At 39.0% G+C, this 16757-nt stretch overlaps 1 protein-coding gene and 1 long non-coding RNA gene across 2 annotated transcripts in view; one reads left to right on the forward strand and one right to left on the reverse strand.

The window, feature by feature from the left end:
- LOC139567094 (zinc finger protein ZFP2-like) overlaps window positions 1-16757 on the reverse strand; it is a 303695-nt gene that overhangs the window by 263387 nt on the left and 23551 nt on the right. The window lies entirely within an intron of this gene.
- On the forward strand, window positions 13438-15481 carry LOC139567099 (uncharacterized). Its single transcript, XR_011673223.1, has 2 exons — window positions 13438-14233; window positions 14630-15481. It is a non-coding gene; the product is annotated as an uncharacterized lncRNA (long non-coding RNA).

A 16757-nucleotide genomic window follows, 5' to 3' on the forward strand; every position in this document is an offset into this window, starting at 1 on the left:
TATGGATGTAGTATATCTGGTAATGAGGAAACCACTAGTTATGGATGTAGTATATCTGGGAATGAGGAAACCACTAGTTATGGATGTAGTATATCTGCTAATGAGGAAACCGCTAGTTATGGATGTAGTATATCTGGTAATGAGGAAACCACTAGTTATGGATGTAGTATATCTGGGAATGAGGAAACCACTAGTTATGGATGTAGTATATCTGCTAATGAGGAAACCACTAGTTATGGATGTAGTATATCTGCTAATGAGGAAACCGCTAGTTATGGATGTAGTATATCTGGTAATGAGGAACCCACTAGTTATGGATGTAGTATATCTGGTTGCAGAAACTCCTCCCTGCTAATGAGGAAACCACTAGTTATGGACGTAGTATATCTGGTAATGAGGAAACCACTAGTTATGGACGTAGTATATCTGGTAATGAGGAAACTACTAGTTATGGATGTAGTATATCTGCTAATGAGGAAACCGCTAGTTATGGATGTAGTGTATCTGGTTGTAGAAACTCCTCCCTGCTAATGAGAAAACCACTAGTTATGGATGTAGTATATCTGCTAATGAGGAAACCGATAGTTATGGATGTAGTATATCTGCTAATGAGGAAACCGATAGTTATGGATGTAGTATATCTGGTAATGAGGAAACCACTAGTTATGGATGTAGTATATCTGGGAATGAGGAAACCACTAGTTATGGATGTAGTATATCTGCTAATGAGGAAACCGCTAGTTATGGATGTAGTATATCTGGTAATGAGGAAACCACTAGTTATGGATGTAGTATATCTGGGAATGAGGAAACCACTAGTTATGGATGTAGTATATCTGCTAATGAGGAAACCACTAGTTATGGATGTAGTATATCTGCTAATGAGGAAACCGCTAGTTATGGATGTAGTATATCTGGTAATGAGGAACCCACTAGTTATGGATGTAGTATATCTGGTTGCAGAAACTCCTCCCTGCTAATGAGGAAACCACTAGTTATGGACGTAGTATATCTGGTAATGAGGAAACCACTAGTTATGGACGTAGTATATCTGGTAATGAGGAAACTACTAGTTATGGATGTAGTATATCTGCTAATGAGGAAACCGCTAGTTATGGATGTAGTGTATCTGGTTGTAGAAACTCCTCCCTGCTAATGAGAAAACCACTAGTTATGGATGTAGTATATCTGCTAATGAGGAAACCGATAGTTATGGATGTAGTATATCTGCTAATGAGGAAACCGATAGTTATGGATGTAGTATATCTGCTAATGAGGAAACCGCTAGTTATGGATGTAGTGTATCTGGTTGTAGAAACTACTCCCTGCTAATGAGGAAACCGATAGTTATGGATGTAGTATATCTACTAATAAGGAAACCGATAGTTATGGATGTAGTATATCTGGTAATGAGGAAACCACTAGTTATGGATGTAGTATATCTGGGAATGAGGAAACCACTAGTTATGGATGTAGTATATCTGCTAATGAGGAAACCGCTAGTTATGGATGTAGTATATCTGGTAATGAGGAAACCACTAGTTATGGATGTAGTATATCTGGTAATGAGGAAACCACTAGTTATGGATGTAGTATATCTGCTAATGAGGAAACCACTAGTTATGGATGTAGTATATCTGCTAATGAGGAAACCGCTAGTTATGGATGTAGTATATCTGGTAATGAGGAACCCACTAGTTATGGATGTAGTATATCTGGTTGCAGAAACTCCTCCCTGCTAATGAGGAAACCACTAGTTATGGACGTAGTATATCTGGTAATGAGGAAACCACTAGTTATGGACGTAGTATATCTGGTAATGAGGAAACTACTAGTTATGGATGTAGTATATCTGCTAATGAGGAAACCGCTAGTTATGGATGTAGTGTATCTGGTTGTAGAAACTCCTCCCTGCTAATGAGAAAACCACTAGTTATGGATGTAGTATATCTGGTAATGAGGAAACCGATAGTTATGGATGTAGTATATCTGGTAATGAGGAAACCGATAGTTATGGATGTAGTATATCTGGTTGTAGAAACTCCTCCCTGCTAATGAGGAAACCACTAGTTATGGATGTAGTATATCTGCTAATGAGGAAACCGATAGTTATGGATGTAGTATATCTGCTAATGAGGAAACCGCTAGTTATGGATGTAGTGTATCTAGTTGTAGAAACTCCTCCCTGCTAATGAGGAAACCGCTAGTTATGGATGTAGTATATCTGCTAATGAGGAAACCACTAGTTATGGATGTAGTATATCTGGTAATGAGGAAACCACTAGTTATGGATGTAGTATATCTGGTAATGAGGAAACCACTAGTTATGGATGTAGTATATCTGGTAATGAGGAAACCACTAGTTATGGATGTAGTATATCTGGTAATGAGGAAACCGATAGTTATGGATGTAGTATATCTGCTAATGAGGAAACCGCTAGTTATGTAGTGTATCTGGTTGTAGAAACTACTCCCTGCTAATGAGGAAACCGATAGTTATGGATGTAGTATATCTGCTAATGAGGAAACCGCTAGTTATGGATGTAGTATATCTGGTAATGAGGAAACCACTAGTTATGGATGTAGTATATCTGGTAATGAGGAAACCACTAGTTATGGATGTAGTATATCTGGGAATGAGGAAACCACTAGTTATGGATGTAGTATATCTGCTAATGAGGAAACCGCTAGTTATGGATGTAGTATATCTGGTAATGAGGAAACCACTAGTTATGAATGTAGTATATCTGGTTGCAGAAACTCCTCCCTGCTAATGAGGAAACCACTAGTTATGGACGTAGTATATCTGGTAATGAGGAAACCGATAGTTATGGATGTAGTATATCTGCTAATGAGGAAACCGCTAGTTATGGATGAGTGTATCTAGTTGTAGAAACTCCTCCCTGCTAATGAGGAAACCGATAGTTATGGATGTAGTATATCTGCTAATGAGGAAACCACTAGTTATGGATGTAGTATATCTGCTAATGAGGAAACCGCTAGTTATGGATGTAGTGTATCTGGTTGTAGAAACCGCTAGTTATGGATGTAGTATATCTGCTAATGAGGAAACCGCTAGTTATGGATGTAGTATATCTGGTTGTAGAAACTCCTCCCTGCTAATGAGGAAACCGATAGTTATGGATGTAGTTCATCTGCTAAAGAGGAAACCGCTAGTTATGGATGTAGTATATCTGGTAATGAGGAAACCGCTGGTTATGGATGTAGTATATCTGGTAATGAGGAAACCGCTAGTTATGGATGTAGTATATCTGGTAATGAGGAAACCACTAGTTATGGATGTAGTATATCTGGTAATGAGGAAACCACTAGTTATTGATGTAGTATATCTGCTAATGAGGAAACCGCTAGTTATGGATGTAGTATATCTGGTAATGAGGAAACCACTAGTTATGGATGTAGTATATCTGGTAATGAGGTACCACTAGTTATGGATGTAGTATATCTGGTAATGAGGAAACCACTAGTTATGGATGTAGTATATCTGCTAATGAGGAAACCGCTAGTTATGGATGTAGTATATCTGCTAATGAGGAAACTGCTAGTTATGGATGTAGTATATCTGCTAATGAGGAAACCGCTAGTTATGGATGTAGTATATCTGCTAATGAGGAAACCACTAGTTATGGATGTAGTATATCTGGTAATGAGGAAACCACTAGTTATGGATGTAGTATATCTGGGAATGAGGAAACCACTAGTTATGGATGTAGTATATCTGCTAATGAGGAAACCGCTAGTTATGAATGTAGTATATCTGGTAATGAGGAAACCACTAGTTATGAATGTAATATATCTGGTTGCATGAAACTCCTCCCTGCTAATGAGGAAACCACTAGTTATGGACGTAGTATATCTGGTAATGAGGAAACCACTAGTTATGGACGTAGTATATCTGGTAATGAGGAAACCACTAGTTATGGATGTAGTATATCTGCTAATGAGGAAACCGCTAGTTATGGATGTAGTGTATCTGGTTGTAGAAACTCCTCCCTGCTAATGAGGAAATCACTAGTTATGGATGTAGTATATCTGCTAATGAGGAAACCGATAGTTATGGATGTAGTATATCTGCTAATGAGGAAACCGCTAGTTATGGATGTAGTGTATCTAGTTGTAGAAACTCCTCCCTGCTAATGAGGAAACCGCTAGTTATGGATGTAGTATATCTGCTAATGAGGAAACCACTAGTTATGGATGTAGTATATCTGCTAATCAGGAAACCGCTAGTTATGGATGTAGTGTATCTGGTTGTAGAAACTCCTCCCTGCTAATGGGGAAACCAATAGTTATGGATGTAGTATATCTGCTAATGAGGAAACCGCTAGTTATGGATGTAGTGTATCTGGTTGTAGAAACTACTCCCTGCTAATGAGGAAACCGATAGTTATGGATGTAGTATATCTACTAATAAGGAAACCGATAGTTATGGATGTAGTATATCTGGTAATGAGGAAACCACTAGTTATGGATGTAGTATATCTGGGAATGAGGAAACCACTAGTTATGGATGTAGTATATCTGCTAATGAGGAAACCACTAGTTATGGATGTAGTATATCTGCTAATGAGGAAACCACTAGTTATGGATGTAGTATATCTGGGAATGAGGAAACCACTAGTTATGGATGTAGTATATCTGCTAATGAGGAAACCACTAGTTATGGATGTAGTATATCTGCTAATGAGGAAACCGCTAGTTATGGATGTAGTATATCTGGTAATGAGGAACCCACTAGTTATGGATGTAGTATATCTGGTTGCAGAAACTCCTCCCTGCTAATGAGGAAACCACTAGTTATGGACGTAGTATATCTGGTAATGAGGAAACCACTAGTTATGGACGTAGTATATCTGGTAATGAGGAAACTACTAGTTATGGATGTAGTATATCTGCTAATGAGGAAACCGCTAGTTATGGATGTAGTGTATCTGGTTGTAGAAACTCCTCCCTGCTAATGAGAAAACCACTAGTTATGGATGTAGTATATCTGCTAATGAGGAAACCGATAGTTATGGATGTAGTATATCTGCTAATGAGGAAACCGATAGTTAGTTGTAGAAACTCCTCCCTGCTAATGAGGAAACCGATAGTTATGGATGTAGTATATCTGCTAATGAGGAAACCACTAGTTATGGATGTAGTATATCTGCTAATGAGGAAACCACTAGTTATGGATGTAGTGTATCTGGTTGTAGAAACTCCTCCCTGCTAATGAGGAAACCGATAGTTATGGATGTACTATATCTGCTAATGAGGAAACCACTAGTTATGGATGTACTATATCTGCTAATGAGGAAACCACTAGTTATGGATGTGGTATATCTGGTAATGAGGAACTACTAGTTATGGATGTAGTATATCTGCTAATGAGGAAACCGCTAGTTATGGATGTAGTGTATCTGGTTGTAGAAACTCCTCCCTGCTAATGAGGAAACCACTAGTTATGGATGTAGTATATCTGCTAATGAGGAAACCGATAGTTATGGATGTAGTATATCTGCTAATGAGGAAACCGATAGTTATGGATGTAGTATATCTGCTAATGAGGAAACCGCTAGTTATGGATGTAGTGTATCTAGTTGTAGAAACTCCTCCCTGCTAATGAGGAAACCGATAGTTATGGATGTAGTATATCTGCTAATGAGGAAACCACTAGTTATGGATGTAGTATATCTGCTAATGAGGAAACCGCTAGTTATGGATGTAGTGTATCTGGTTGTAGAAACTCCTCCCTGCTAATGAGGAAACCGATAGTTATGGATGTACTATATCTGCTAATGAGGAAACCACTAGTTATGGATGTACTATATCTGCTAATGAGGAAACCACTAGTTATGGATGTGGTATATCTGGTAATGAGGAAACCACTAGTTATGGATGTAGTGTATCTGGTTGTAGAAACTCCTCCCTGCTAATTAGGAAACCAGACACTTCAGAACAAACTTCCTTTACATGTTTTTGGGGAAACAATGTTACTATGGTAACTGTTGTTACATGTTGTGAATGTTATCCAATGTGTTACTATGGTTACTGTTGTTACATGTTGTGAATGTTATCCAATGTGTTACTATGGTTACTGTTGTTCCATGTTGTGAATGTTATCCAATGTGTTTCTATGGGTTATAGCAGTATGGCCTAATAATTGCCAGTAGGCTACAGTAGGTTGTAACTCTCTAGGTCATGCCAGTAGGATACAGTAGGTTGTATCTCTCTAGGTAATGCCAGTAGGCTACAGTAGATTGTATCTCTCTAGGTCATGCCAGTAGGCTACAGTAGATTGTATTTCTCTAGGTCATGCCAGTAGGCCTACAGTAGGTTGTAACTCTCTAGGTCATGCCAGTAGGCTACAGTAGGTTGTATCTCTCTAGGTCACGCCAGTAGGTTACAGTAGGTTGTATCCAAGTGGAAACAATTATCAACCCAATGTGGAAAGTGTCGAATTTGGTCAACAACAAAATGAAAGGCGTATTTGCTACGTGAGGTTTACTTGAACCAACAGAATTTTCGTAATGCTTAAATTGTTATGTGGACACGTGACATACCGACAACTTTGATTAAAACACTATAGGAGTTGTCTCCAGATCGCTATGCATATCCATACTAGTAGCTTAGCATCTCTCTCCATTGAAGACAGGCGGTTGACGACAACAACCCTCATAGAATATAAACAATAGATTACAATAAAAAGATGAATCCACCAATCCAAAGAAAGGATAGGCGGGAGCTAGACAACCCGCAATGCCGCTTTGTGGACAACGACTCCCCTTGTTAGGGCGGAGAGACATCTTGTCAGTATATCCATAATCTTTGGTGTAGTCAACCCAACTCTCGCATGGCACTATTCGGGGGCACGGTGTGTAGTAAAACATCACTACATGAAAATCACAACATGCAGTGCAACCCAGGCTGCGGTCAGCAGATAGACCCTTCTCAAATATATATGTTAAGTCACTTTTTGGAAACGGAACGGTGTAAACAAGAGGTAGCTTACTCTCTACGTCGTCTGATTCTAGACATATCAGTCATCATCCTGGGCCCTCCGTTGAAGAGGTATTGACGAGCCAACTCTGAATATCCAAAGTTAAAAACTAATTTAAGGCGGTACTTACTGGTGTTAATCAGATCTCCTATCTCCACCTCTTCATCTTTCAATGAGACAGTAATCTCCCCTTCCTTCTTCACTCCAAAAATGGCATCCTCCTCTTTCTCTTCCCCCTCTTCTTTTACTGTAACATCCTCCTCCTCTTTCACTCTGAACGCGTCTTCCTCTTCTTTCACTGAAACGTCTTTCTCTTCTTCTTTCACTGTAACAGCCTCACCCTCTACTTCTTGTTTTACTGTGACATCCTCTTCTTCCTTCTCCTCTTTGACAACAATGTTCTGCAACAGACCCTCTTCCTCCGTCCAGCAGACCTCTTCTTTAACAGGAGGGGAGAAGCTTACTGACCTCATGTTCGGGGATGTTAGATAGCTAGCTATCATTAGCGACTAGGCTAGTGCTAACTAAACCAGCCAGTTACTATAGCTGACTAATACAAAATAACGTAACATTAAATTAAATAGGTTAACAAGTAGATACGACAGAAGTGTGTCTAAAACACAGTAGCTAATATACATCGAAAGCGTATAAATAGCTTGAATCTTTCGGCTATGTTGGCTAGCAAGCTACCGAGGTGGTTGACGAGCTGTTTCTGAAGAACCGTCCACTAGATTATACGTCACGCTAGCAGCATCGCCTGAAAGACGCAGATCGCCGTCTGCTGACTGGAGGGGAAACGCAGTTGAGGATCATATTTTATTTTCAGACAAAGATTCTTTTAAATGGATTTAATTAAATAATACTATTATATTGAGACATACAAAGACCTGAATGTGTTGATTGATTAGTGCGATTTTTTTTATTTTTACTACAGCACATTTAAGGCAGTTTCATTTAAGTCAAACTAAATCTAAATAAGCTACTGTAGGTCTATACTGCTCCTACATGGTGTAACAATACATCATGTAGATGTATATAATGAACAGACTAGGTTTATACTGCTCCTACATGGTGTAACAATACATCATGTAGATGTATATAATGAACAGACTAGGTCTATACTGCTCCTACACGGTGTAACAATACATCATGTAGATGTATATAATGAACAGACTAGGTCTATACTGCTCCTACACGGTGTAACAATACATCATGTAGATGTATATAATGAACAGACTAGGTCTATACTGCTCCTACACGGTGTAACAGTACATCATGTAGATGTATATAATGAACAGACTAGGTCTATACTGCTCCTACATTGTGTAACAACACATCATGTAGATGTATATAATGAACAGACTAGGTCTATACTGCTCCTACAAGGTGCAACAATACATCATGTAGATGTATATAATGAACAGACTAGGTCTATACTGCACCTACATGGTGTAACAATACATCATGTAGATGTATATAATGAACAGACTAGGTCTATACTGCTGCTACATTTTTATATTATAATTTTGTATTTATTTGTCCTTTATTTAACCAGGTCGGTCAGTTGAGAACAAGTTCTCATTTACAACTGCAACCTGGCCAAGATAAAGCAAAGCAGTGCGACAAAAACAACAACACAGAGTTACAATAAACATTCAGTCAATAACACAATAGAAGATAGAGAATATTTTTTTTGTTTAGGAATACTGTGAAACAGGATCTTTACACTATTAATGCAGATATTATGGACATTTTATTTAAAACATGTAATTACATTTTAATTGTAGCTCCTTTAATTTAGACCCAAAATGTATTTGCTATAATGTGTGCCATTGCCCGGCTATTAATTCTAGTTCCTCCCAAACCCGGATCCGGGAGCACCCCCCACCAGTAAAAAAGCTGACTAGCATGTCCTAGCATAGCGTCACAAGTAAATACTAGCATCTAAATATCATTAAATCACAAGTCCAAGAGACCAGATGAAAGATACACTTCTTGTGAATCTAGCCACCATTTCTGATTTTTAAAATGTTTTACAGGGAAGACACAATATGTAAATCTATTAGCTAACCACGTTAGCAAAAGACACCATTTTTCTTACTCCACCATTTTTTCACTCCATCAGTAGCTATCACCAATTCGACCAAATAAAGAAAGAAATAGCCACTAACCAAGAAAAAACTTCATCAGATGACAGTCTGATAACATATTTATTGTATAGCATATGTTTTGTTAGAAAAATTTGCATATTTCAGGTATAAATCATAGTTTACCATTGCAGCCACTATCACAACTCGACTAGAATAACTACAGAGAGCAACGTGTATTAACTAATTACTCATCATAAAACATTTCTTAAAAATACACAGCGTACAGCAATTGAAAGACACAGATCTTGTGAATCCAGACAATATTTCAGATTTTCTAAGTGTTTTACAGCGAAAACACAATATATCGTTATATTAGCATACCACATGTGCAAACATTACCCCAGCATTGATTCAAGGCAAAAAGAGCGATAACGTTATCACCACCAACATATATTAATTTTTTCACTAACCTTCTCAGAATTCTTCAGATGACACTCCTGTAACATCATATTACAACATACATATAGAGTTTGTTCGAAAATGTGCATATTTAGCCACAAAAATCGTGGTTATACAATGAGAAAAGTAGCCAAGCTGGTCAGAAAATGTCGGGCGCCATCTTGGAAAGACACCTAGTCTAATCAATAAATAATCATAAACTTGACTAAAAAAATACAGCGTGGACAGCAATTGAAAGACAAATTAGTTCTTAATGCAATCGCTGAATTACATTTTTAAAATTAACCGCAATACAGGGTGCGCCAAAGCGAAGCTACCCCCAAAAAAATGGCGGCTTATGCGTTTAACATTTTTCAACAGAACAACGATTTATCAGCATAAATAGTTCTTACTATTAGCTGAGCTTCCATCAGAATCTTGGGCAATGTGTCCTTTCTCCGGTCTAATCGTCTTTTGGTCGAAAGATGTCCTCTTGTCCTGTCGAAATGGCCACTAACGTTCGGCATGTACCGGAAAAGTGTCCAACTCTTGAAAGTGCGTCACAAAGAAATGCCAGAAAATCGCAATAAACTGCTATAAACTGCTATAAGTCGGTTTAAATTAACTACCTTATGATGTCTTTAACACCTATAACGAATAAAAACATGACCGGGGATATAGAACTTGCTAAACCAAAGCTTGGAAGGAGACCAGTCCGACGTCCATCGTGCGTCAAGCGCAGGGCAGGAAAGAAAGGTACTTCCGCAATTTGGGTTTATATAAAGTCCCAGATTGCGCAATCGACCCCATTCAAATTGTCACCACTTACTGACATCTAGAGGAAGGCGTAGGCAGTGTTTGTAGCCCCACAGCATTCACAGGGACTTATAAACTGACCTGGGAACAGAGGCCAAGATTTCTGAAATCTCACTCCCTGGCAGGAAAAGTGCTGTAGAATGAGTTCTGTTCCACCCACAGACATAATTCAAACGGTTTTAGAAACTAGAGATTGTTTTCTATCCAATAGTAATAATAATATGCATATTGTACGAGCAAGAATTGAGTACGAGGCAGTTTAATTTGGAAATGTAAAAAAAAAATAGTGCTAACAGCTCCCCCTATTGACAAAAGGGACAGGTGACTATTTGAGACTCAGCCTCAGGAATGTTTGGTCACATGGAATCAACTGACTTGATGTCTACGGTGCAAAGAGATTGATAGTTGGTGGTGTTGGGAGTGTTGAGTGTGTTGATATAACGGTAATAATGTCAAAATTCCACTTTTAACAACCATCAGAATTGGTTAAAAAAAGGTTATGCTTGAGTGGTACAGCGATCTAAGGTACTGTATCACAGTGTTAGAGGTGTCACTATAGACCCGAGTGGTGCAGCAGTCTAAGGTACTGCATCACAGTGTTAGAGGTGTCACTATAGACCTGAGTGGTGCAGCGGTCTAAGGTACTGCATCACAGTGTTAGAGGTGTCACTATAGACCCGAGTGGTGCAGCAGTCTAAGGTACTGCATCGCAGTGTTACAGGTGTCACTATAGACCTGAGTGGTGCAGCGGTCTAAGGTACTGTATCGCAGTGTTAGAGGTGTCACTATAGACCCGAGTGGTGCAGCAGTCTAAGGTACTGCATCGCAGTGTTAGAGGTGTCACTATAGACCTGAGTGGTGCAGCGGTCTAAGGTACTGTATCGCAGTGTTAGAGGTGTCACTATAGACCCGAGTGGCACAGCGATCTAAGGTACTGTATCGCAGTGTTAGAGTTGTCACTATAGACCCGAGTGGTGCAGCAGTCTAAGGTACTGCATCGCAGTGCTAGAGGCGTCACTACAGACCCGGGTTCGATCCCGGTCTGTACCACAACCTGCTGTGATCGGGAGTCCCATAGGGCGGCACACAATTTGCCAAGCCTCGTCCGGGTTAGGGGTGGTTTGGCCCGGGGGGGGGGCTTTACTTGGCTCATCGCGCTTTGTGGCGAAATCTTGCTTGTCTGTAGGTGACCAAATACTTATTTTCCACCATAATTTGCAAATAAATTCATTAAAAATCCTACAATGTGATTTTCTGGATTTTTTTTCTCATTTTGTCTGTCATAGTTGAAGTGTACCTATGATGAAAATTACAGGCCTCTCTCATCTTTTTAAGTGGGAGAACTTGCACAATTGGTGGCTGACTAAATACTTTTTTGCCCCACTGTATACTGTATTCTATCCTATTCTACTGTATCTGTCTATGTATTACTCATCTCATATGTATATACTGTATTCTATTCTACTGTATCAGTCTATGCCGCTCTGACATCACTCGTCCAAATATTTATATATTCTTAATTCCATTCCTTTAGATTGTGTGTATTATTAGATATTACTTGTTAGATATTATTGGACTGTTGGAGCTAGAAACACATGACATATTATTTCCTAACCATTCACAATGCTGGCTGAGGTACGAGTAAAACATGACATTATTTCCTAACCATTCACAATGCTGGCTGAGGTACGAGTAAAACATGACATATTCTTTCCTAACCATTCACAATGCTGGCTGAGGTACGAGTAAAACATTACATATTATTTCCTAACCATTCACAATGCTGGCTGAGGTACGAGTAAAACATTACATATTATTTCCTAACCATTCACAATGCTGGCTGAGGTACGAGTAAAACATGACATATTATTTCCTAATTGTAAAAAAATCCCCACTCCATAATCAATTAGTCTCTCTCTGTTTAACCAGAATAACATGAGTTGTGTCCTTCAGACTGTTAAACTGTTAGTCCATTATCAACTAGTCTCTCATTGTTCAATCAGAATAACATGAGTTGTGTCCTTCAAACTGTTAGTCCATAATCAACTAGACTCTCACTGTCTAACCTTTCTGAACAACCCATCCCGGATCCGGGATAATTGTCATCAGCAACGCTGAATAGCATAGCGCCACAGTCAAATAATATTACTAAAAATATTTATAATCATGCAATCACAAGTGAAATATACCAAAACACAGCTTAGCTTGTTGTTAATCCACCTATCGTGTCAGATTTTGAAAATATATTTTACAGCGAAAGAAATCCAAGCTTTTGTGAGTGTAGCTTTCTATGCTACATTAGCTTAGCCTTATATTAGCTTGGTTAGCTTGGTCACGAAAGTAAGAAAAGCAATCAAATTAATCGCTTACCTTTGATAATCTTCGGGTGGTTCCACTCACGAGACTCCCAGTTACACAACAAATGTTATTTTTGTTAGAGAAATATTACTTTTATATCCAAATACCTCCGTTCGTTTGGTGCGTTATGCTCCGAAATCCACCGGAAAGAGCGGTCACGAAAACGCATACGAAAATGCCAAATAATGTCCACAGAAACATGCAAACGTTTTTTATAATCAATCCTCAGGATGTTTTTCAAATATATATTCGATAATATATCAACCGGGAGTGTTGGTTTTTCATTAGGACCGGGAGAAACAATGGCCGCCTTTCTCTGTTGCGCACAACTCACTCTGAGAGCCCCCACCTATCCACTTACGCAATGTGATCTTTCACGCTAATTTTTCAAAATAAATGCCTGAAACTTTGTCTAATGACTGACACCTTAGGGAAGCCATAGAAAAAGGAATCTGGTTGATATCCCTTTAAATTCACGTTAGGCATGCATAAGAACAGAGAGGTTTCAAAAAAGAGGCACTTCCTGATTGGATTTTCCTCCGGTTTTTGCCTGCAATATCAGTTCTGTTAAACTCACAGACAATATTAAGACAGTTTTGGAAACTTTAGAGTGTTTTCTATCCTAATCTGACAATTATATGCATATTCTAGTTTCGGGGGCTGAGAAATAGGCAGTTTCAAATGGGTACGTTTTTTAGCCAAAAACGAAAATACTGCCCCATAGCCTTAACCCTTTCATGCGTGAGTTCCAAATATCTCTAACGGTCGCCCCAGCGTGAGTTTTTTTATGCACGTGATATTAGAACGTTCTCTCCATTCCAGAATGTGTTTGTTATGTAACAGTACATTTCATCCGCGCTGCCCTCAAACAAAAGCACGCAGCCTGTTTTTATTTGTCAATTTTAAATTATTTCTAACAAGTTTTTTATTTTCTAATAACAGTTTGAAATGAGGTGTGTTCCGCCTCATTCATTCACATAAAAGTAGTCATTTTTACTTTTGCGGACCAATGAATTTTTTTGACATTTCTGACCCGGACAAAATTCCCCAAACACTTCTCAATTGTTTGTGCAGGACATTTACTCATCTGCCGTCCTGCATACACGTGTTCATATTATTCCACCTGTCGCCTGCATCGAAATCAAAGTTGTTTTCGTTACCAATAATACCTTTGGAAATGTGTGCGTTTCTATCAAAGTGCCTTATTACGTTATAATAGTTTCTGCATGTCGTGTTATGTCGTTTCTACTGTAGCATCATGTTTTTGTGTATATTCCTTATAACCGCGGACACGCGATGTAACGTTACTCATTTCATAACATTTATGGTGTTATACTCAATGCTTAGGTAGCTAGCTACATTCTCCTATTAGCTCTGGAAAACAATGCTAATTGCGTCAGGGAAGTATTAGCATGTGTTGTATTTTGAAGCTACCCTGGCCTTATGACTCCCAAGTGGCACAGCGTCTCAGTGCTAGAGGCGTCACTCCAGACACCCATCTTCAAATCAAGACTGCGTTTCTATCAAAGTAAGTGCCTAATTACGTTATTGTGTCGTGTTATACCGTTTCTACTATAGCTCACTGTGTGAATGGAGCATAATATATTTGTATATATTCCTTATAACCGCGGACACGCGAGGTAACGTTACTCACCTTTTATGGTGTTATATTCAATCGTGCTTATGTAGCTAGTTACATTATTCTATTAGTTCTGTAAAACAATGCTAAATGCGTCAGAAGTATTGGCATGTTGTATTTTGACGCTACCCTGGAAAAATTGAAAAATATCTTATACCACTTGGTCGTTTTCTGAGTGCATTCCACAAAGCTGTTTATCATCCACTGCCCCCATTTTGAAGTAATAGTCAAGCACGCAGTCTGGTTTCATGTTTCTCTGTCTGGTTTGTTTCTCTCTCCCGTCAGGTGGTCCACCTTCCCTGTGGCCGACATGGTTGCTGTATGGACAGTGGAGAGGACATGGACGTCTCGTTTGTCATGCCACTTTACTGCCAGCTGTTAACATTTCTTATTTTGTATAACGGGTCATTTAGGATGGTAGTAGCGTTGATGAAATGCAGTCATAGCAGCAGAACTAGAAAGCAGTCTTTACTGTCACCAGGAATGTATACATTTCACTAATTGTGGTTGTCCCCCACTCCTGGCTCTCTTATCCTGTAGCTCCAAGGCATAGCGATTGGTCTCTACTATGTCTCCCACCAGCTCCTCTGTCAGAAACAACTTGAAGCACTCTGCCTCAGTTGGAAATGGCAAGGGGCGTTGCATTCCAGACTGGGACTCATCAAAGCAAACACCAGGGCCAGGAGGGGTGAAACAGCAGGGCCAGGAGGGGTGAAACAGCAGGGCCAGGAGGGGTGAAATGACTGGTGGCCTTCCAGCTACCACAGAACTCCTGTACTTCATCCACTGTTGGTATGCCTCCATCACCACCAGCATCTTCAAAGGGAACTGGGACTTTGTCAGTGGACAAGGGACATTCAGATTCAGGGTTCTCAATGGCTACAAGGTTGGGGGGCAGCTCCTCACTGTCACTGTCAGAATCTGATTCCTGACTTTCAGACTCATTGTCAGAATTTTAAAAAATCTCCAGAATTTCCACATTTGTTTGTTGTCTCCTTTTGAAAGACATTGCTAATGCTTCAGCTCATCTCACTAGCTACATACATAAACAACAACACTGAATGGTTTAGAGTGAGAGGGTACGTGGTTGACTGCCGGCACGCGCCACTTGTATCAATAAATCACTATCAGAAAATGTTTTGTGTGGCAATTATTTGTGTATTTACGGTTTTATTCACATGTTTTCAAATCTAGGTGACAAATCATGCATTCCGATTCTTGCACAGATTGTAATGGGCACATATTATGTGTGTAAAATACTTTTTTGAAGGTTGTACTTATTATGATGAGCTAAGCTAATTCCAGCTGTGTAGTCATGTTTGTTGACGTTCAATGCATTCTGGGTTCACGTAATCGTCTCTTTGACCAAAGATGTTATAACAAAATGAGGTGAGTAAGAGTTCACTCGTTTTTTGAGGACTTCGGAAATGAATGGTGGGATGTGAACGACGGTAGACGACACACCCCTTCAACATGCATACTATAAACAGACCAAACTCATCTCGTCTTCTCTTATTATCTTCGGTTTCTGTGAGGAAAAAAAATGTATGGCTGCGCGCTGAAACTAATCGTCGGATTACTTTCGATTTCTAAAAAGTGCTTTACCTAATTATTTCGATCAATGGTGTGCTCACCCGTGATGTGATTAATTATACATAGTAATTGCTATTAGCTAATTCATATTGTAGTTTATGTCAGCCGAGAGTTAGAAAATATGACTGCTTGTGTTGGGTCAATCTTTCCTCAGCGCTAGGACAAATGTAGCCTACATTTTTCCGGTTAGGATGATTGTGTTATGCTATATATTATTCTGTGAATATCTGAACATTGAATCCAAAAATAAACTGCTCACATTCTGGACATAACTTTGTAAGGACTGTGTTTGTGTAAATAGTTTCTGAAAAAAGTGTGGCCAGCTCAAACGCTGATTGTTGCGTCATTCGAAACTGGCCGTTCTAAACGAGCGTTCTAAATGAGTGTTCTAATCACACGGGTGTGATCGTACGCTTCAGGGACCACTGTAGAACGATCACACCCGTGTGATGGTACGTGTGAAAGGGTTAAGAAGTTTTAACCAGAATAACATGAATTGTGTCTTTCAAACTGTTAGACTGTTAGTCCATAATCATATTCAGCTACTTAGATGTCATGTATTGTCATGTTATGTTCTCTATAATGAAACATCACCAAGTGAAATAAAGTTGATAAGATACTCTTAATAGATATAAAATATAAAATGGTTGTTCAGAAATCATTAATTATCATGTTGCTCTCATGAAATGAACTAAATATTTCACAATCATTCCCACTGCTGATATTCACATAGAAATATGATCCTTGTAATTATTCTCAGTTGCATTGACCTGCAGACATCAGACACCACCTCTCCCCTATGCACATGTGACTGAAATGT

This window comes from Salvelinus alpinus, unplaced genomic scaffold, assembly GCF_045679555.1.
Source record: "Salvelinus alpinus unplaced genomic scaffold, SLU_Salpinus.1 scaffold_43, whole genome shotgun sequence".
NCBI classification, from domain to species: Eukaryota; Metazoa; Chordata; class Actinopteri; order Salmoniformes; family Salmonidae; genus Salvelinus; species Salvelinus alpinus.